The sequence below is a fragment of the Tachypleus tridentatus genome, chromosome 13 (genome assembly GCF_004210375.1).
Source record: "Tachypleus tridentatus isolate NWPU-2018 chromosome 13, ASM421037v1, whole genome shotgun sequence".
NCBI classification, from domain to species: Eukaryota; Metazoa; Arthropoda; class Merostomata; order Xiphosura; family Limulidae; genus Tachypleus; species Tachypleus tridentatus.
The window spans coordinates 270,084,897-270,109,100 of NC_134837.1; the positions used below are offsets into that span (position 1 = coordinate 270,084,897).

At 33.8% G+C, this 24,204-nt stretch overlaps 1 pseudogene across 1 annotated transcript in view; it reads left to right on the forward strand.

The window, feature by feature from the left end:
* LOC143237202 (glutamate receptor ionotropic, NMDA 2B-like) overlaps positions 1 to 24,204 on the forward strand; it is a 58,821-nt pseudogene that overhangs the window by 29,312 nt on the left and 5,305 nt on the right. The window contains exons 9-15 of the transcript XR_013019915.1: positions 693 to 876; positions 6,550 to 6,675; positions 9,292 to 9,512; positions 11,630 to 11,789; positions 18,411 to 18,592; positions 19,610 to 19,845; positions 23,868 to 24,037. The product of XR_013019915.1 is annotated as a glutamate receptor ionotropic, NMDA 2B-like (transcript). The remainder of the gene's footprint in view (positions 1 to 692; positions 877 to 6,549; positions 6,676 to 9,291; positions 9,513 to 11,629; positions 11,790 to 18,410; positions 18,593 to 19,609; positions 19,846 to 23,867; positions 24,038 to 24,204) is intronic.

A 24,204-nucleotide genomic window follows, 5' to 3' on the forward strand; every position in this document is an offset into this window, starting at 1 on the left:
ACAACATTCAATAAACTGATTACCTTTTTACCTACCTCTATCACAAAACAACAATTAATAAACTGATTAACATGTTTACCTCCCTCTGTAACCAAACAACATTCAATAAACTGATTAACATGTTTACCTATCTCTACCACCAAAGAACATTTAATAAACTGATTAACATGTTTAACTATCTCTATCACAAAACAACATTCAATAGACTGATTAACCTGTTTACCAAGCTCTACCACCAAACAACATCAATAAACTGATTAACATGTTTACCTACCTCTACCACCAAACAACATTTAATACACTGATTAACATGTTTACTTACCTCAAATTACCTACTATTAAATGAAGACGTTAGATGTCATATTGTTTAGATTTCTTGTCTACAGTGTAATGAAGACATATTATATGTCAGTGTTTATTTCTATTGTTTATTTCATGTTATGTTTAAGGATTTTGTGTACCATCTAATATGTACTGTAATTTGTGTAGTGTCTAATATAGACTTATTACATGCTATGCTGTTTTAAATGTCTGCCTTCTTATAGTTTAAAACTTTTCTTCATATTTCCATCAATTGTTTAAGAATCTTCATCACTCTCCTGCTCATCAAAACTTTTTCATTACTAAAGCATCATGAGTTGTGTATTAGTATGTAATAGTGTAACATAAACAAAAGCTTCACTTTCATTCAGAATGACAGCTGGAATGGTTTGATAGCAGAAGTTCTGTCGGGCAGAGCTGATGTGGTTGTGACAAGTATTAAGATCAACTCGGAACGTCAAACAGCAGTCGACTTCACTATCCCATTTCTGGACACGGGGATAACAATTGCCGTTGCTAAACGAACCGGCATCATTTCACCTCAAGCCTTTCTTGGTGAGCAGTTGTTATGACATAAAACAAATTGCAAACTGTTATTTAAACAAACAACAAATGTTGGACTCGTTTTCACACCATACATGTCATGTTTGTAACAGGTACTGTCAAAGTTTGTTATGAGACAAGAATATTATAAACATATCACATCCCACAACATTAGATGTGCATACTGCAGTCCATCAAGAGGTTAATTAAGGTTCCATAAACATATCGCATCCCACAGCAGTAGATGTGCATACTGCAGTCCATCAAGAGGTTAATTAAGGTTCCATAAACATATCGCATCCCACAGCATTAGATGTGCATACTGCAGTCCATCAAGAGGTTAATTAAGGTTCCATAAACATATCGCATCCCACAGCATTAGATGTGCATACTGCAGTCCATCAAGAGGTTAATTAAAGTTCCATAAACATATCACATCCCACAGCATTAGATGTGTGTATTGCAGTCCATCAAGAGGTTAATTAAGGTTCCATAAACATATTGCATCCCACAGCATTAGATGTGCATACTGCAGTTCATCAAGAGGTTAATTAAGGTTCCATGAATTATTTTAATAATTCCATTGCATCTGTTACTGATATTTCTGTTGTACATGTTCATGAACTGTGTGGATATTGAGATAAACAGATGGCTAAAAACAACATGCATTATTAAACAAACAATCAAAAGAAATCTCACAGCAACTAGATAATCACCAGTTATAAATCGCTGTATTCAAGATAACAAAATGAATAAAGCAAAGAACAGCATAGCAAATTCCTTAGAAGAATTCAAGAAATACAAAAAACCATGATCTATATAAAGTTAAGTAGTTAGCAGAAAATATACCATGATCTATATTAAGTTAAGTAGTTAACAAAAAATGAACTATTATCTACAGTCATGTGAAAAAGTTAGGACACCCTATGAAAGCCTATGTATTTTTGTAACATTTTTGGATATATAGATATTTAATCTCAATTTTAACAATACTGAGAGATTATAGGAATATGCATTTTTGTAGAATTACATTTACAGAAGATCTTGAAAAGTCTTTTCTTCAGTTTTAATTGTTTTGTTATATTCCTATAATCTCTCAGTATTGTTGAAACTGAGATTAACTATCTATATATACAAAAATGTTACACAAATACACAGGCTTTCATAGGGTGTCTTAACTTTTACACATAACTTTAGATAAAGATAAGTGGTTAACAAAAAACACACCATGATCTAGATAAGGCTAAGTAGTTAAAATCAAATCATGATCTAGCTAAAATCAAGAAGATATAAATCACACCAGGATCAAGATAAATTTAAGTAGTTAACAAAAAACAAACAATGATCTAGATAAAGTTAAGTATTTAACAGAAAACAAACCATTATCTTGATATAGTTAAGTAGTTAACAAAAAGCAAACCATGATCCAGATAAAGTTAAGTAGTTAACAGAAAACAAACTATAATGTAGATAGTGTTAAGGAGTTGAGAAAAACAAACCATGATCTATATAAAGTTAAGTAGTTAAAAAACAAACCATGATCTATATAAAGTTAAGTAGTTAAAAACAAACCATGATCTATATAAAGTTAAGTAGTTAAAAACAAACCATGATCTATATAAAGTTACGTAGTTAACAGAAAACAAACTATAATGTAGATAGTGTTAAGGAGTTGAGAAAAACAAACTATAATGTAGATAGTGTTAGGAGTTGAGAAAACAAACTATAATGTAGATAGTGTTAAGGAGTTGAGAAAACAAACCATAATCTATATAAAGTTAAGTAGGTAAAAAACAAACCATGATCTCTATAAAGTTAAGTAGTTAAAAAACAAACCATGATCTCTATAAAGTTAAGTAGTTAAAAAACAAACCATGATCTATATAAAGTTAAGTAGTTAAAAACAAACCATGATCTATATAAAGTTAAGTAGTTAAAAAACAAACCATGATCTATATAAAGTTAAGTAGTTAAAAAACAAACCATGATCTATATAAAGTTAAGTAGTTAAAAACAAACCATGATCTATATAAAGTTACGTAGTTAAAAACAAACCATGATCTATATAAAGTTAAGTAGTTAAAAAACAAACCATGATCTATATAAAGTTAAGTAGTTAAAAAACAAACCATGATCTATATAAAGTTAAATAGTTAAAAAACAAACCATGATCTATATAAAGTTAAGGAGTTAAAAAACAAACCATGATCTATATAAAGTTAAGGAGTTAAAAACAAACCATGATCTATATAAAGTTAAGCAATTAACAGAAAACAAACCTAATTATCATGTTTATCCAACGTTTTTGCCTTCTATAATCTTTTAAATACAAATCAGTTTAAATGTCTTAAATATTTGATGCTCTTCATGTTGATTTTATCTCTCATATCATTTGTGAGACAACTTTTTTTTTTACTAAATATATTTCTGTAAATATTTTCTACATCTCATAATGGTCTTCAGATAACTCAGCTACCATTTTCACAACAGATAATTATTGTTATTTCCTTACAAAATTTAATTCTTTGAAATTTGTCACCAAAAAGTCATTCCTTTTATCCACATGTATGAAAACATCAAACCTAATGAAGCAATAATCACTTCTACCTAGATGTTCCACAATTTCTACCCTCTCAACAATTTCTATATTACATGTCAACAATAAATTGAAAATAGCATTCTTTCCAAAGTTTCCTTGACCACTTCAAGAATTCCATCTTGAACAGTTTCCAAAAACCTCATAGTTTCACTCTAGCATTTACAAATAAGAACATTTCAAATAAAATTTAACCATAATTATGGCTTTATTAACAACTGAAATCATAATCTCGCTGACAGATATCTTCAGTATCAACTGGTGGTCTATCAAATTCCTACTAAGAGCTCTTTATATCTACTAACAGAATCCTAAATGTATTCAGTCTCCCTGATATTATCTTTGATATCTTCAACGTCAACAGGATGTCAGTTATACTTTACATATGAAGCCACTCCCCCTCTCTTTCCTGCTCTGTCCATACTAAATAACCTTTAACCATGTATTTCAACTTCAACAGGATTTAACTAACACTTTACATAAAGAGCTACTCCCCCATCTCTATACAGCTCTATCCCTGTGAAATAACCTACAACCATGTACTTCATCTTGAACACTATGTAAATACACTTTATATATAGACACTCCCCTATCTCATTACAGCTATTAAATAACTTATAACCATGTATTTCAAGCTCAGCAGTATGTACCTTGCAGTATACATATAGAGCCTCTGCCCTTCTCTTTACTTTTAGGTTCCAATTAAATAACCTATAACCATGTATTTCAACTTCAAAATGATGTAATTCGCACTTTACATATAGAGCCACTCCCCCCTCTCTTTACTGCTCTGCAACTATTAAATGAACGTCTCTTTACTACTTCTTCCATATTAAATAACCTACAACCATGTATTTCAACTGCAACAAAACGTAACTCACACTGTACGTAAGAGCCACTCCCCCCTCTATTTACAGCTCTATCCTCATGAAATAACCTACAACCATGTACTTCAACTTGAACAGGATGTAAATAACACTTTATATATAAAAATACACCCCCATCTCTTTACCGCTCTATCCCTATTAAATAATTTATAACCATGTATTTCAACTTCAAAGGATGTAACTCATACTTTACATATAGAGCCACTCCCTCTTTACTTCTGTATTCCTATTAAATAACCTCTCTTTATTTCTCCTTCCATATTAAATAACCTATAACTATGTATTTCTACATCAACAGTATGCAACTCATACTTTACATATAGAGCCATCCCTCTTTACTTCTGTGTTCCTATTAAATACAGTCCCCCTTTCATTCCTGACATGTCCCTGTCAAATAACCTCTCTTTACTTCTCCTTCCATATTAAATAACCTATAATTGTGTATTTCTACATCAGCAGTATGTATCTCATACTATATATATAGAGTCAGTTCCCCTCTCATTCCTGTCCCTGTTAAATAACCTCTCTTTACTTCTCCTTCCATATTAAATAACCTATAACTGTGTATTTCTACATCAACAGTATGTATCTCATACTATACATATATATATATATATATATATATATAGGCACACCCCCATCTCTTTACTGCTCTGTTCCTATTAAATATCCTGTAACCATGTATTTCAATTTCAACAGGATGTAACTTGCACTTTACATATATTTCTAATATTATTATATTAATAATGAAATCTATGTTTATAACTTCTAGTATACTGATTTTCTATGCTAAACTGTCATTTAAATCTCAGTGTTGTTTAGTTTATCTTTACCTTCATCAGTATATACTCTTAGTTTGAAACTTCCTTTACAGACAGGTCCTTTCATATTTAAACATAAACCATCCATTCCAAAATGTTCTTACATCCGATTGAACTGATCCAAGAAGTTCAACCAGCTAACCTGCTCATCGTTACCTATTAATTTCGGTCTTGCATTTTACCCTAGTAACCCACTCAAAATTTTACCTCCTAAAGTAATTTTTGGCCGTATCCCTTACACAATTAATTTATGGCCTTTATCTTTAAATGTTTTTATGAACCCCTTGTACTTATTAATTAACTCTTTCTAACTCTTCCTTATATCAGTAGCCCCTTCGTTTATAACAAAGACTTCATTGTTGCTAATTCCTTTTGTTATATCTCTTCCTCTGTCAGTTATATCTCTTACTCAATCAGTTATATCTTCCTCCTGTTCCCAAGTGTTACATAATCTTAACTCTTTTTCACCTTATTTATCCCACAGACTATTCTGTCCACATTCTGTGTCAAGGAATCACTTATAACTATAATCAATATCAACCTCCTCTCCTTTCGCTTTCCTCCTTCCAACAGTTCCTTGTCTGCACAAGCCAAGAGTTGAAATCTGTTGCTCAATATGATAGGGCCTTTACAATTAATAAGTCTACTACTTTTAACTCTAATGCTTTCCTTTCCAACTTCCTAAATGTCATTGTTAATTTCAGCTAATGCTTCCATTGTATGTAAAAACTGAAGCTCATCGTGTAGTCCTGCTGTTATTTCCCACTGCTTGTACTTCTCCTTTTCTATTTCCTCAACTTTAGTTAGGATAGGCTCCAACCTGCAAATTCTATATATAAATTAAACATCTTTGATAGTAGCTTTCTTAAAAGTACATACTTGTCCAGAGTTCTTAAACAAATCCATTCTTTGCACCTAACAACTCTAACACATAACTATCGAAGTAGTGTCTTAACTGTATTTGTAAAGTTAAACACTTGATAATATGATTAAACACCAGTAGCCAGTTGTTAACACTGTTAAGCCTAAATCTGACAACTTGTTTTTAGACTGTATTTATTAAATAAAACAATGCATTAAGTTACCCTACAATCTTACTGCAAGTTGAATTATAACTAAGACTGAAGAATTGTTATATGTACTAAATCTAATGTAAAATTATACTACATGATGGACTACCAAAATTTCAATTAAAAGCTTATATCTACTTTTTTTAATCCCCAATCTTAATAAATCTAGTTATTTTTTGTTATTCAACTGTAATTTTTAAATATGAAAATGATAAAACCAAATAACGTTCAAAAATCCACTGTATTATAAAAATAGCTTTCTTACTCTACAAGTGTCCAGTTAACAGTTATTTGTTATCTTTCTGCTACAGAGCCATTCGATACAGTATCTTGGTTGCTAATTTTGCTTGTTAGTATCCAGTTAGCAGCTGTTTTTGTTTTTGTCTTTGAATGGATGAGCCCCTCTGGATATGACATGAAATTAGTTCCACCTAGTGGTAAGTTATTCAACCTTCCTCAGATTAAAATATGTTTCAAAGATATTTTTCTTAAAATAAATTTAATTCATAAATTTTAAAGTAAGTCTTTATAATAAACCAATAAAACATTTATAATCTTCTCTTGTTGCAAACTTTAAAACAATCTCGACTCTTTACCAAAAGCCCATCCAGTGGCACAGCAGCATGTCTGCAGACTCACATCACTAGAAACTAGGTTTCGATACCTGTGGTGAGTAAAGCACAGATAGTCCATTATGTAACTTTGTGCTTAATTCCAAACAAACAAACCCAAAATTGCTGGGCTTGGCAAAGACCAGCTTTAAAAGGCTTTTCAGATTCCACATTCATTCTTAAGAAAACTTGTCAAGTCTGTTTAGCCTGAGGTATCTTATTATCCTGATATAATCCACATTGTAAGGATATCTGGCCTTATTACTTTGATATAATCCACAGCGTAAGGATATCTGGCCTTATTACTTTGATATAATCCACAGTGTAAGGATATCTGGTCTCATTACTCTAATATAAACCATAATGTAAGGATATCTGGTGTTATTACTGTGATATAATCCACAGAATAAGGATATCTGGTCTCATTACTCTAACATACCCCATAATGTAAGGATATCTGGCCTTATTACTGTGATATAATCCACAGGATAAGAATATCTGGTCTTATTACTGTGATATAATCCACAGTATAAGAATATCTGGTCTTATTACTGTGATATAATCCACAGTATAAGAATATCTGGTCTTATTACTGTGATATAATCTGCAGTATAAGAATATCTGGTCTTATTACTGTGATCTAATCTGCAGTATAAGAATATCTGGTCTTATTACTGTGATATAATCCACAGTATAAGAATATCTGGTCTTATTGCTGTGATATAATCTGCAGTATAAGGATATCTGGCCTTATTACTGTGATATAATCCACAGGATAAGGATATCTGGTCTTATTACTGTGATATAATCTGCAGTATAAGGATACCTGGTCTTATAATTCTAACATAAATCACAGTGTAATGATATCTGGCCTTATTGTTCTGATATAATCCACAGTGTAAGGATATCTGGTCTCATTACTCTAATATAAACCATAATGTAAGGATATCTGGCCTGATTACTGTGATATAATCCACAGGATAAGAATATCTGGAGTTATTGCTGTGATTTAATCCACAGGATAAGAATATCTGGTCTTATTACTGTGATATAATCCACAGTATAAGGATATCTGGCCTTATTACTCTTATATAATCCATAGGATAAGGATATTTGGCCTTATTACTGTGATATAATCCACAGGATAAGAATATCTGGAGTTATTGCTGTGATTTAATCCACAGGATAAGAATATCTGGAGTTATTGCTGTGATTTAATCCACAGGATAAGAATATCTGGAGTTATTGCTGTGATTTAATCCACAGGATAAGAATATCTGGAGTTATTGCTGTGATTTAATCCACAGGATAAGAATATCTGGAGTTATTGCTGTGATTTAATCCACAGGATAAGAATATCTGGTCTTATTACTGTGATATAATCTGCAGTGTAAGGATATCTGGTCTTATTGCTGTGATATAATCTGCAGTGTAAGGATACCTGGTCTTATTGCTGTGATATAATCTGCAGTGTAAGGATACCTGGTCTTATTACTGTGATATAATCCACAGGATAAGGATATCTGGCCTTATTACTGTGATATAATCCACAGGATTAGGATATCTGGCCTTATTACTGTGATATAATCCACAGAATAAGGATATCTGGCCTTATTACTGTGATATAATCCACAGAATAAGGATATTTGTCCTTACTACTGTGATATAATCCACAGTGATAAGGATATCTGATCTTAATTGCTCCAATTTATTTCACAGTGTAAGAATATTTGACCTTTGTTATTGTGATATAATCCACAGAATAACGTTTCTAACATCAGGGTGAAGATGTAGTGACAAAATACATATTGAGTTCATGTACCAGTTTAAAGGATGTTGAATCATTTGTTAAAAGATAACTACAAGCCGATGTGTTTATATTTAATAGTAAAAACCAATACTGTGATATAATCCACAGGATAAGGATATCTGGTCTTATTACTGTGATATAATCTGCGGTCTAAGGATACCTGGTCTTATTACTGTGATATAATCTGCAGTATAAGGATATCTTGCCTTATTACTCTTATATAATCCACAGGATAAGGATATCTGTCCTTATTACTGTGATATAATCCACAGGATAAGAATATCTGGTCCTAATTGCTCCAATTTATTTTACAGTGTAAGAATATTTGACCTTTGTTATTGTGATATAATTCACAGAAGCTTTAGATAAAGGTTAATTAGTTGCTAGTAATTACTTTAAATAATATTTTCTTAATATATTCAGAATAACAATTGAACTGATAATATTTGCAAAATAAAAATGACAACGTATTTGTTTTTTCTATAATCTGGAATGTTAGTGGTATTCGAAGTATCATATCAAGACATTCACTTTATGTTAGTGGTATTCGAAGTATCATATCAAGATACTCACTTTATGTTAGTGGTATTCGAAGTATCATATCAAGATATTCACTTTACCTGCTTCTTTAGGTTACAAATTCTCCCTACTTCGAACTTACTGGTTGATGTGGGCTATCTTATTTGGCGCCAGTGTCAACATTGACTGCCCCAGGGGCTATACAGCAAGGTTCATGGCAAGTGTGTGGGCGATGTTTGCAGTTGTATTCTTGGCTTTATACACAGCGAACTTGGCAGCCTTCATGATAACCAGGGAAGAATTTTATGATTTGTCCGGCATTGATGACAAAAGGGTAATATGGCCTGTGTTTTCTGTCACTCTAGTTGTAATATACTTCATCTGCAATCTATTCTACAAATATGAAGCACACGAATCTGAAAAATAACTGACTATATGAAATATGTCTTTGTATCACAACCAATGCTAAGTAATTTTAGGCATTACAACTAAGTATAACAAAGTCTTTATAAAAATAGAGAGCTGACACATAAACGTTGCACTGAGTACATTCAAGTAATACATCTAGTACCTCATTGTTACACTCAGAACTTTCCGTTAATACATCTAGTACATCACTGTTACACTCAGAACTTTCCGTTAATACATTTAGTACATCACTGTTACACTCAGAACTTTTTAGTAATACATCTAGTACATCACTGTTACACTCAGAACTTTCCAGTAATACATCTAGTACATCACTGTTACACTCAGAACTTTTTAGTAATACATCTAGTACATCACTGTTACACTCAGAACTTTCCAGTAATACATCTAGTGCACCACTGTTACACTCAGAACTTTCCAGTAATACATCTAGTGCACCACTGTTACACTCAGAACTTTCCAGTAATACATCTAGTACATCACTGTTACACTCAGAACTTTCCAGTAATACATCTAGTGCACCACTGTTACACTCAGAACTTTCCAGTAATACATCTAGTGCACCACTGTTACACTCAGAACTTTCCAGTAATACATCTAGTACATCACTGTTACACTCAGAACTTTCCAGTAATACATCTAGTACATCACTGTTACACTCAGAACTTGTTAGTAATACATCTAGTACATCACTGTTACACTCAGAACTTTTTAGTAATACATCTAGTACATCTCTGTTACACTCAGAACTTTCCAGTAATACATCTAGTGCACCACTGTTACACTCAGAACTTTCCAGTAATACATCTAGTACATCACTGTTGCACTCAGAACTTTCCAGTAATACATCTAGAACATCACTGTTGCACTCAGAACTTTCCAGTAATACATCTAGTACATCACTGTTACACTCAAAACTTTCCAGTAATACATCTAGTACATCACTGTTACACTCGGAACTTTCCAGTAATACATCTAGTGCACCACTGTTACACTCGGAACTTTCCAGTAATACATCTAGTACATCACTGTTGCACTCAGAACTTTCCAGTAATACATCTAGTACATCACTGTTACACTCGGAACTTTCCAGTAATACATCTAGTACATCACTGTTGCACTCAGAACTTTCCAGTAATACATCTAGTACATCACTGTTGCACTCAGAACTTTCCAGTAATACATCTAGTACATCACTGTTGCACTCAGAACTTTCCAGTAATACATCTAGTACATCACTGTTACACTCGGAACTTTCCAGTAATACATCTAGTACATCTCTGTTACACTCGGAACTTTCCAGTAATACATCTAGTACATCACTGTTGCACTCGGAACTTTCCAGTAATACATCTAGTACATCACTGTTGCACTCGGAACTTTCCAGTAATACATCTAGTACATCACTGTTGCACTCGGAACTTTCCAGTAATACATCTAGTACATCACTGTTGCACTCAGAACTTTCCAGTAATACATCTAGTGCACCACTGTTACACTCGGAACTTTCCAGTAACACATCTAATACATCATTGTTACACCCGATACTTTCAAGTAACACATCTAATACATCATTGTTACACCCGATACTTTCAAGTAACACATCTAATACATCATTGTTACACCCGATACTTTCAAGTAACACATCTAATACATCATTGTTACACCCGGTACATTCAAGTAATACATCTAATACATCATTGATACACCCAGTACATTCAAATAATACATCTAATACATCATTGTTACACCCAGTACATTCAAGTAATACATCTAATACATCATTGTTACAATCAGTACTTTCAATTAATACATTTGGTACTTTGAAGGGTAAAAAAGGAAGAGGCTATATGGAGAGACTAGAACCATGGCTTGACCTTTAACAAAATCAATGACTGATATTATTTGAGGTTTATAGAAACAGAGAAGGTTATTTGTATGTCTGTTATTGTACAATGACAGTCAGGTTAATAAAATGAATAAGTGTTTGTTTTTCTAAAGATAATAATCGTTTTATTCAAGCTTAAGAACCCCCGGTTGACAGAACCACCGTTCCGTTTTGGAACTATACCTATGAAACACTGGCTGCAGTACTGAAGGAGTTCAAACCTGAAATCCACGAGTACATGAAGAAGTTCAACCGATCTTCAGTGATTGATGGAGTTAAAGCAATTAAGAAAGGGTAAGGCAGTTTTTAAATTTAGAACCAGGTATAGATTAGGCTTATTTTCTCGAAACTGTTACAATATATTTGGAATGTTTCTCGAATTCTGGAGATCAGGTGTTAAATATATATGTAAAAATGGCTGGTACAGGTTGAGAAGATCCATATATATTTCTCTACAAGTGGGTCTTCTCGTCATCACGGAGATCAGATGTTTCTTATATTGTAAAGTTTGTGCTTTTCAAGACTTTATTTTATCAATTTGCCAACAAACCCGAAGAAACACTATTTAAGCAACTGATTAGTTTATTCTTACTACACGTTTCCTATCGTGTGTTTTTCGTCACCTTCTTTATCCTTTCATTACATTGTTTTACAAAGACTAGAGTTGTTGACTCGAGCAGATAAATAAGCCTACTGTTTTGAGATGTTATAGTTAACCATACATTATATATATATAAAGATAGCATATTTTAATAAAATTACTTAGTTTTGACAAGATGTTCAATACTTGTTATTATGTCCTGATGTTATGATTTTTATTACTTGCTCAGTAAAGTGAACTTCTTTATTTTTGTCATTGTCTTGAACCACAGCCTCACTGTAAGTTAGTATCATTGTCTTGAACCACAGCCTCACTGTAAGTTGGTATCATTGTCTTGAACCACAGCCTCACTGTAAGTTGGTATCATTGTCTTGAACCACAGCCTCACTGTAAGTTGGTATCATTGTCTTGAACCACAGCCTCACTGTAAGTTGGTATCATTGTCTTGAACCACAGCTCACTGTAAGTTGGTATCATTGTCTTGAACCACAGCTCACTGTAAGTTGGTATCATTGTCTTGAACCACAGCCTCACTGTAAGTTGGTATCATTGTCTTGAACCCCAGCTCACTGTAAGTTGGTATCATTGTCTTGAACCACAGCCTCACTGTAAGTTGGTATCATTGTCTTGAACCCCAGCTCACTGTAAGTTGGTATCATTGTCTTGAACCACAGCCTCACTGTAAGTTGGTATCATTGTCTTGAACCACAGCTCACTGTAAGTTGGTATCATTGTCTTGAACCACAGCCTCACTGTAAGTTGGTATCATTGTCTTGAACCCCAGCTCACTGTAAGTTGGTATCATTGTCTTGAACCACAGCCTCACTGTAAGTTGGTATCATTGTCTTGAACCACAGCTCACTGTAAGTTGGTATCATTGTCTTGAACCACAGCTCACTGTAAGTTGGTATCATTGTCTTGAACCACAGCCTCACTGTAAGTTGGTATCATTGTCTTGAACCCCAGCTCACTGTAAGTTGGTATCATTGTCTTGAACCACAGCTCACTGTAAGTTGGTATCATTGTCTTGAACCACAGCCTCACTGTAAGTTGGTATCATTGTCTTGAACCCCAGCTCACTGTAAGTTGGTATCAGTGTCTTGAACCACAGCCTCACTGTAAGTTGGTATCATTGTCTTGAACCACAGCCTCACTGTAAGTTGGTATCAGTGTCTTGAACCACAGCTCACTGTAAGTTGGTATCATTGTCTTGAACCACAGCCTCACTGTAAGTTGGTATCATTGTCTTGAACCACAGCCTCACTGTAAGTTGGTATAATTGTCTTGAACCACAGCCTCACTGTAAGTTGGTATCATTGTCTTGAACCACAGCCTCACTGTAAGTTGGTATCATTGTCTTGAACCACAGCCTCACTGTAAGTTGGTATCATTGTCTTGAACCACAGCCTCACTGTAAGTTGGTATCATTGTCTTGAACCACAGCCTCACTGTAAGTTGGTATCAGTGTCTTGAACCACAGCCTCACTGTAAGTTGGTATCAGTGTCTTGAACCACAGCCTCACTGTAAGTTGGTATCAGTGTCTTGAACCACAGCCTCACTGTAAGTTGGTATCAGTGTCTTGAACCACAGCCTCACTGTAAGTTGGTATCAGTGTCTTGAACCACAGCCTCACTGTAAGTTGGTATCAGTGTCTTGAACCACAGCCTCACTGTAAGTTGGTATCAGTGTCTTGAACCCCAGCTCACTGTAAGTTGGTATCATTGTCTTGAACCACAGCCTCACTGTAAGTTGGTATCAGTGTCCCTAACCACAGCCTCACTGTAAGTTGGTATCATTGTCTTGAACCACAGCCTCACTGTAAGTTGGTATCAGTGTCTTGAACCCCAGCTCACTGTAAGTTGGTATCATTGTCTTGAACCACAGCTCACTGTAAGTTGGTATTAGAAAGATTGAAGATAATTACATTTACACACTCCACCAACGTTGTTATAAATACCTTTGTTTTACTGCTTCATTATCAGTCTATGTTAGAACGGTCACATAACATAACGTTTACACAGTATATCAATGTTACACTAAGTAATACGAGGTCTGTTCCAAGTTCACTGTGTCGGTATTTGGGTATTGATGTTAAATAACCAGGAGGGTCAGGTACATTTGACCTCTTCCTCCCTCCCGAACGATTATAGCGTCTGTCTTTAGGGTTTGTTTTTTTTTAGCTTTGGGCCAGAGTAAAAGTATAACATCATACTCAGGCCCATTTCATGGCTCAGTCCATGCATGGACGAACAAGAAGTCTTTGTTTTTTTTCCTTTTATTATTTCTCTTGCGGTTTTTTTTCTTCTTTTTTTTTTTTTTTTATTTTTTTGTATTTTCATATATATATTTTTTTTTGTATTTTTCTCCTTTTTCTTCATAGAGAGAATGCTACTACTACTTGTAGTAACACACACACACACACACACACACACAAAGAAAATAATAATAATTATTATTCAATACTTGAATAATAATTCAATAAGAGAGAAAGAAAAAAATAATGATTAAAAAAAGAAAAATAATAATTATAATAATAAAAAGAAACAAGGACTAAGTGTCTGGTGCATAGTGGCCAGCTTGTGTTACATTTCTTAAATATATGTTAAAAGGGAAGAGGTATTTAGGACCATTTACATCATGTACGTGATATCTGTCGAGATCACACATTAAGTCATTTTTATGCCAATTCTTATTGAAATATTTTAGAGAATTATGCAAGAGTCTTTCAGATATTGTATCTATGTTTGCATACTTGTGCATGAATGTGGTTGAGGTGCTACGTGGTACTTTATATGCTGAAGTTAGTACTGAATTTTGTATACGTTGAAGTTTCTGTACATGTGTGGGTGCTATGTTAATCCAGGCAGGTGATGCATATTCTATTGTTGGTCTAATGTACGTTTTGTAGATTTTAAGTATGTTGTCTGGTGATGTTCCTTGGATTTTACCTGAAAGACTTCTTGCATAGTTTGCTCTTTTCCAGATTTGTATCAGTATATTTTTAATATAATTTAATATAAATAAAATATAATTTTAATTAACCACGTTAATTTTGAATCATAGGTTAGACCTAGAAATTTAGCAGAAGTAGCAGTCAGTTAAAGTGATCCATTCATATAGAGTACGAGGTCTGTTCAAAAAATACGCGGACTGTTTGAATTGCGCGGCTCCAGTTGGTTCCAGGGGAATCCGCTTGGTGTCGCTATGTTCGCACAATCAGCTGATTATGACGCTATTTCCCGATTGCAGATATCTTCATTTGTGTATTAGCTATGCGGTTTTAAGTGAGGTGCGATTTTTTCGTTTGGCGGATTTCAGAATGAATGATCTGAAGGAGCAACGACTTGCTGTGAAATTTTGTGTTAAACTTGGAAAATCTGCGACTGAAACTTTTGCTATGCTTAACACGGCTTACGGTGATGTTGCTATGAAGCGTACGACATGTTTCAAGTGGCATGAACGTTTTAAGAATGGTCGACAGTCCATTGAAGATGATGAGCGTCCTGGACGTCCTTCCACGTCAACTGACGACCCACATGTCTGACTGTCAGGGAGCTTGCTGAAGAGTGTGGGATATCAGTTGGATCTTGTTACGAGATTTTGATCGAAAAATTGAAGATGCACCGCGTTGCTGCGAAATTCAGCCCTCAGAACTCGTGAGTTTTTGGCCAAACACTCGATCACTGTTCTTCCCCACCCCCCACCCCTACTCACCTGACCTTGCTCCTTACGATTTTTTCTTGTTCCCAAACTCAAAAGACCTTTGAAAGGAAGAAGATTTGAGACGATTCCCGAGATTAAGGCAAATGCGACGAAGGAGCTGGAGAACATTACAAAAGAATCGTACCAGGACTGTTTCAACAAGTGGAAACACTGTTGGGATAAGTGTGTGCATTGGGGAGGAGAGTACTTTGAAGGGGTCCCAGACCTGTAACTTCTAAATAAAGTACATTTTGTTTTATGACGTCAGTCCGCGTATTTTTTGAACAGCCCTCGTACACCTAATACATCAGTGTTACACAGGATGTTGCATCACGCTGATTGGCCGCTTCACGGTAGGGGCAGATATCTTCAAAGATGAGGAGCTCATAGTTCCAAAAGCTGCAACCAGATGACTCGTTGTCAAGGCCGTGTTAACAGGCCGACGTTACGTGAGGGGGATGCTAAAGTTGTCAGAATTTGCCTGCCATTAGAGACATATTGTCAGGCCACCATGACAAGTAGCCATGATGGATGACTATATAATACTATTGTGCAGTACAGAACGTGCGTTTGGGGCGCCACTTTTCATACAATAACTGTCTTATCATCTTGGTAATTAATTAATTAAATCCTCTCAAAAATAACGCTTAACACTAATTAAATCATTTATTTGATAATTCATCAGTTAATGAAATTTCTGTCTCACTGCACATAAAGTACCTCTGTTTAAATCGTCTTTACAAAGGTGATATCATACATTATTTAAAACTTTGAGTTCATAAAACATTTTCTAATCGGAAATAAAATATTACTATGCAGTAACACTTTTATAAATTTAACAACGAAACAAAACACTTAACACACATTTCATAGAACGGATTTTCATATATACTTAATTACCGTTATTATAGTAGGATTAAAAAAATATGTACTGTTCCAATCAGTGTGAGGGGGCATAACTATATATACTGTCCCAATCAGTGTGAGGGGGCATAATTATATATACTGTCCCAATCAGTGTGAGGGGGCATAATTATATGTACTGTCCCAATCAGTGTGAGGGGGCATCATTATATGTACTGTCCCAATCAGTGTGAGGGGGCATCATTATATGTACTGTCCCAATCAGTGTGAGGGGGCATCTTTATATGTACTGTCCCAATCAGTGTGAGGGGGCATCTTTATATGTACTGTCCCAATCAGTGTGAGGGGGTATCATTTGGAGAGTGTTACGTCCTAATGTGCTGTAGTATATAGTCCCAGTATTTCTATTATAGCAATCTTTACGTCCTAATGCAGTGGTTTCCAACCAGGGGTGCAAGATAGCGTTCCAGGGGTTGCGAGATAACAGTTGTTTTGGCCACCTTCACCTTTATTCTTAAATAAATAATTACTGTGAAGGATGCGAGAACATGCTACAATTTTTTAGGTATAAAAAAGGTTGGGAACCACTGTCCTAATGTGTTGTAATTTATAGTCACAATATTTATATTATGGTGTGTCTTACGTACTAACATGCTATAGTCGTATTTTTTATATTATGGTAAGCCGTACGTTCTAATCTGTTGTAGTACATAGTCACAATTTAGATATAATGATGTGCTTTATGTCCCATTGTGTTCTAGTATATAGTCATATTCTTTGTATTATGGTGAGTGTTACGTTCTGATGTGTTATAATATTTGTATCAGCGTAGTTGGAAGTTAGACGGTTTTAATGTCTTGCAATATACTGACAATATTTACTTTAAGTACAGCTAGACACCCTTAACTGTTTACGTTATATAATTTGTAAGGAGTTGGACGCCTCTGTCATGTTAAGGATGTCTAATTTGTAAGGAGTTGGACGCCTCTGTCATGTTAAGGATGTCTAATTTGTAAGGAGTTGGACGCCTCTGTCATGTTAAGGATGTCTAATTTGTAAGGAGTTGGACGCCTCTGTCATGTTAAGGATGTCTAATTTGTAAGAGTTGGACGCCTCTGTCATGTTAAGGATGTCTAATTTGTAAGGAGTTGGACGCCTCTGTCATGTTAAGGATGTCTAATTTGTAAGGAGTTGGATGCCTCTGTCATGTTAAGGATGTCTAATTTGTAGGGAGTTGGATGCCTCTGTCATGTTAAGGATGTCTAATTTGTCGGGAGTTGGACACCTCTGTCATGTTAAGGATGTCTAATTTGTAAGGAGTTGGACGCCTCTGTCATGTTAAGGATGTCTAATTTGTAGGGAGTTGGACGCCTCTGTCGTGTTAAGGATATCTAATTTGTAAGGAGTTGGATGCCTCTGTCATGTTAAGGATGTCTAATTTGTAGGGAGTTGGATGCCTCTGTCATGTTAAGGATGTCTAATTTGTAAGGAGTTGGATGCCTCTGTCATGTTAAGGATGTCTAATTTGTAAGGGAGTTGGATGCCTCTGTCATGTTAAGGATGTCTAATTTGTAAGGAGTTGGACGCCTCTGTCATGTTAAGGATATCTAATTTGTAAGGAGTTGGACGCCTCTGTCATGTTAAGGATGTCTAATTTGTAAGGAGTTGGACGCCTCTGTCATGTTAAGGATGTCTAATTTGTAAGGAGTTGGATGCCTCTGTCATGTTAAGGATGTCTAATTTGTAGGGAGTTGGACGCCTTTATATACGACGCCACCGTCCTGGAATACTTAGCGGGACAAGACAATGAATGCAGGTTGTTGACCGTTGGTTCTTGGTATGCCACCACAGGATATGGATTTGCTCTTCCCAAAAATTCCAAGTACCTGAATGCGTTTAACAAATGGATGATACACTACAGAGAAAACGGTAGGGTGTTAGATGTCTTTGTTAAGGTACATTTTCCGTTGTTATTTTTAGCAACATAATTTTCCCGTAGAGTCCCACTGTTACCTAAAGGGAGCTAATAACCTTGACTGCATTTATAAATTATTTAGTGTATTATGCCTATTCGATTTTTAATTTAATATTTATTAGTAAAGTAGAAATCCATTCGTGTAAAATATTAAAACGTTGTTTTTAACTTGATATAATCATCTGAATATTATATGTCACGTTTTGTTAATACAACGACCGCAATCAGTAAAGCAAGAAGAAAAGCCAATCTAAAGCTGTTCTTGTGTCACCACGTAGGCTTAGAATGGCCAGCTCGTGAGGGTGCTTGACTCGTGATATAGGGCTCGTTGTTGAATCCCTAACACATCAAACATGCTCACTCTTTCAGCACTGGAAGCGTGATTTTATTACGTTCAATTCCACCGTCTGTTGGTAAAAGAGTAGCCCAAGAGTTGACGGTGGGTGGTGATAAGTAGCTACCTTCCCTCCAGTTTTACGCTGCTTAATTAGGAACGGCTAGCGCGGATAGCCCTCGTAACAAATAGACTCAATACATTACTCTTAAGACTACAGTAAGGTTGTGTTAATTGTTAATTATCATAGAATATACTGATTAGCTAATCAGATGAAGATTCTGTTAATAAGGTGGTACTGTATATATTGGTGTGTTGAATGTTATCAGACCATTTATCAAGTATTTTATATACGACAGCTTAAACGTTGAAACACAGAATAAGTTTTCTTGATATTATCCCTATGACTCCTCTGTGTCAAGAACAAACCTTCATCTTGTAACACTAAAATTAGTGTGTTCTAACGACATTGTGTAACAGCAGATTGGGATTTTCATGGTCCAGTTTCAGTTCTCACACAGCTGAAGAGTTGAGTTTCAAAATTAATCCGTCACAATTGTACTTGAGTAACAAATAGAATTTAAACATGATTTACTATCTCAACTCTTGAGACGTTTCTGGATTTTAATTTTGTTAGGAGACTTGGAGCGCCTTCAAAGATTCTGGCTACAAGGAGCGTGCAAACCAACAAAGAGTAAAAGCAACACTGCCAACCCTTTGGACATCAATCAGTTCATGAGTGCCTTTATTCTGTTGGGCTGTGGAATTCTATTCACCATCACCCTTCTAGGATTGGAACACTTGTACTTCAACTATATCAGAAAACACCTGCCAAAAACAGACACGGGAGGCTGCTTCACTCTCGTAAGCATGGTAAGTACACAAAGTTTCAAAAAATATATGAAGAATTACCGAACAATCAGTATTGTTATATAACATTATCTCAGTGTGACAGTATACAAGTTTTGTTATAGAAAACATTCTTTCAGTGCCACAGTATACAAGTATTGTTATCTGAAACGTTATTTAAGTATGACAGTATCCAAGTATTATTAAACAAAGAACTCTTTCAGAGTAACAGTATACAAATATTCTAACATAAAACATTCTTTAGATGTCACAGTATACAAGTATTGTTGTATGGAACGTTTCTGAGGAGTGACAGCGTACAAGTATTGTTTTACAAAACATTCTTTCAGTGTGACAGTATATAAGTATTTTTAAATAAAACATTATTTAGGTGTGACAGTATACAAGTATTGTTATATGAAACATTCTTGAAGTGTGAGAACATACCAGTATTGGTATACAAAACGTTCTTTAGGTGTGACAGTATACAGTATTGCTATATGAAACGTTCTTTAGGTGTGACAGTATACAGTATTGCTATATGAAACGTTCTTTAGGTGTGACAGTATACAGTATTGCTATATGAAACGTTCTTTAGGTGTGACAGTATACAGTGTTGTTATACAAAACGTTCTTTAGGTGTGACAGTATACAGTATTGTTATATGAAACGTTCTTTAAGTGTGACAGCATACAAGTATTCTTATACATGTATGAGACGTTACGTGTGACAGTACAAGTATTGTTACATGGAACGTTCTTTAAGTGTGACAGCATACAAGTATTCTTATACATGTATGAGACATTACGTGTGACAGTATACAGTATTGTTACATGGAACGTTATTTAAGTGTGACAGTATACAAGTATTGTTATGTAGAACATTTTTTATTTGTAACAGCATACAAGTACTGTTATACAAAATATTCTTTAGGTGTGACAGTATAAAGTATTGTTATATGAAACGTTCTTTATGTGTGAGAGTATACAGTTATTGTTGTATAAAATATTCATTTGGGTGACAGCATAAAAATATTGTTATACAAAACGTCCTTTAAATATGACAGTATTGTTATGTGAAATACACTTTAAGTGTGTAAGAATACAAGTATTGTTATATAAAACAGTTCTTTAGGTGTAACAGTATACAGTATTATTATACAAAACGTTCTTTATGATGTGACAGTATACAAGTATTGTTATACAAAACGTTCTTTAGGTGTGACAGCATACAGTATTGTTATACAAAACGTTCTTTAAGAATCACAGCATACACATATTACCATACAAAACATTCCTTACATATCAGAGTATACAAGTATTTTATATGGAACAGTTTTGAGGTATAACAACATAAAGTATTATTTTACTAAACATTCTTTAGGTGTAACAGTGTACAAGTATTTTTTACATGAAACAGTTTGACAGCATACATTTATACAAAACATTCTTTCAGTGTGATAGTATATAAGTATTGTCATATAAAACATTTTTAGGTGAAACGTTGTACAGGTATTGTTATATGGAACGTTCTTGAGGTGTGATAGCATACAAGTATTGTTATATAAAACATTCTTTAGGTGTGACAGTATACAAGTATTGTTATACAAAACATTGTTTACGGTGTAACTGTATACAAGTATTGTTATACAAAACATTGTTTACGTGTGACTGTATACAAGTATTGTTATACAAAACATTGTTTACGTGTAACTGTATACAGTATTGTTATACAAAACATTGTTTACGGTGTAACTGTATATAAGTATTGTTATACAAAACATTGTTTACGTGTAACTGTATACAAGTATTGTTATACAAAACATTGTTTACGTGTAACTGTATACAAGTATTGTTATACAAAACGTTCTTTAGGTGTGACAGTATAAAGTATTGTTATATAAAACGTTCTTTAAGAATGACAGTATACAATTATATTTATATAAAAAATTCCTTTGCTGTGATAGCACACAAGTGTTGTCATATAAAAATGTTTCAGGTGGGTCACTACAGGTATTGTTATATGGAACATTCTTGAGGTTGACAGCATAGAAGTATTGTGATACAAAACATTCTTCAGGTGTCACAGTATTCAAGTATTGTTATACAAAACATTGTTTACGTGTAACTGTATACAAGTATTGTTATACAAAACATTGTTTACGTGTAACTGTATACAAGTATTGTTATACAAAACATTGTTTACGTGTAACTGTATACAAGTATTGTTATACAAAACATTGTTTACGTGTAACTGTATACAAGTATTGTTATGCAAAACATTGTTTACGTGTAACTGTATACAAGTATTGTTATGCAAAACATTGTTTACGTGTAACTGTATACAAGTATTGTTATGCAAAACATTGTTTACGTGTAACTGTATACAAGTATTGTTATGCAAAACATTGTTTACGTGTAACTGTATACAAGTATTGTTATACAAAACATTGTTTACGTGTAACTGTATACAAGTATTGTTATACAAAACATTGTTTACGTGTAACTGTATACAAGTATTGTTATACAAAACGTTCTTTAAGTGTGACAGTATAAAAGTATTGTTATATAAAACGTTCTTTAAGAATGACAGTATACAATTATATTTATATAAAAAATTCCTTTGCTGTGATAGCACACAAGTGTTGTCATATAAAAATGTTTCAGGTGGGTCACTACAGGTATTGTTATATGGAACATTCTTGAGGTTGACAGCATAGAAGTATTGTGATACAAAACATTCTTTAGGTGTCACAGTATTCAAGTATTGTTATATAAAACATTCTTTAAGTTTAGCAGCATACCAGTATATTTATATAAAACTTTCCTTTAGTGTGATAGCATACAAATATTGATACATAAAACCTTTGTAGGTGGGACAGTATACAGCTATTGTTATATGGAACGTTATTTAAGTGTGACAGTGAACAAATATTTTTATATGGAACATTCTTGAGGTGTGACAGCACACAAGTTTTGTTATACAAATCATTCTTTAGGTGTCACAGTATACAAGTACCGTTATATGGAATGTTATTTAAGTGTGACAGTATACATGTATTTTATATCAACGTTTCTGAGATGTGACAGCATACAATTATTATTTCAGTAAACATTCTTCAAGTGTGACAGCATACAAGTATTGTTTTACAAAACATTCCTTAAGTGTAACAGTATACAAATATTGTTATATGAAACCTTAATTAAGTGTAACAGTATACAAATACTGTTATATTGAACGTTCTTGAAGTGTGACAGCATTCAAGTATTGTTACACAAAACATTGTTTACGGGTAACAGTATACATGTATTGTTATAAAAAAACGTTAAGTGTGATATTACACAAATGTTTTTATATAAGACATTCTTTAAGTGTGACAGTATACAAGTATTGTTATGTAAAATATTCTTAGGTGTGACAGTATACAAGTATTGTTAAATAAAATATTTATTAGTTGGGACAGTTTACCAGTAATATTATATGAAATATTTATTGGATGGGACAGCATACAAGTATTGTTACAAAACATTATTTAAGTGTCATGGTATACAAGCATTGTTTTAAAACACAATCTTTAGACGTGTCAGTATACAAGTATTTTTATATAATATGTTATTTAAGTGTGTCCATTTAAAAGTATTGTTATATGAAACGTTCTTTAGATGTCATAATATACTATTATTGTTATAGAACATGTTCTTTAGATGTAACAAAACACTAGTATGATGTTTATTTCCTTCACTTAGAAGCTTTGCATCTTTAACTGTTGATAACACTGTAATGTCCTCTACGAACGCTATTCACCATAGTACAACTGAAAAGATGTTAGTTTAACAAAATTTGGAAGTAAGATGTGCTATTATAACACTGTTACTGTAAAATACTATTAGTACAACATCATTAAAATTGTATTTATTGTTAAGAGCAGTACAAAGTTCGATACGACATGAAACAAGTAGCGAGAAAACCAGTTACGATCGTATAATTCTTTTATTGACTCATGGTATAAGTGTCACAAATAACAGAAATATTCTACTTTCTTCTAGAGCATGGGAAACTCGTTGAGATTCAGGGGAATTGTTCACGAAACTCAGGATTTAGTGAAACACCAACGGTGTTGTGACCCAGCGTGTAACTCTGAGCGGTGGAAACTGCAACACGAACTACAAATAACCAGGCAGAAACTAAAACACCTTGAAAACCAAATAAATAAACGGTAAGCTGTTTCTACCTAACAGTTCAGGGTTTATTAACTGACTAAAGAGTAACATGTATGTTGTTCAGGGTTCACTAAGTACATAAACAGTACGCATTTTCTACCAGGTAGTTGGGAGTTCAGTAACAAAATAAGTAGCAAAAGGTTTGTACCAGGTAGTTAAGGTT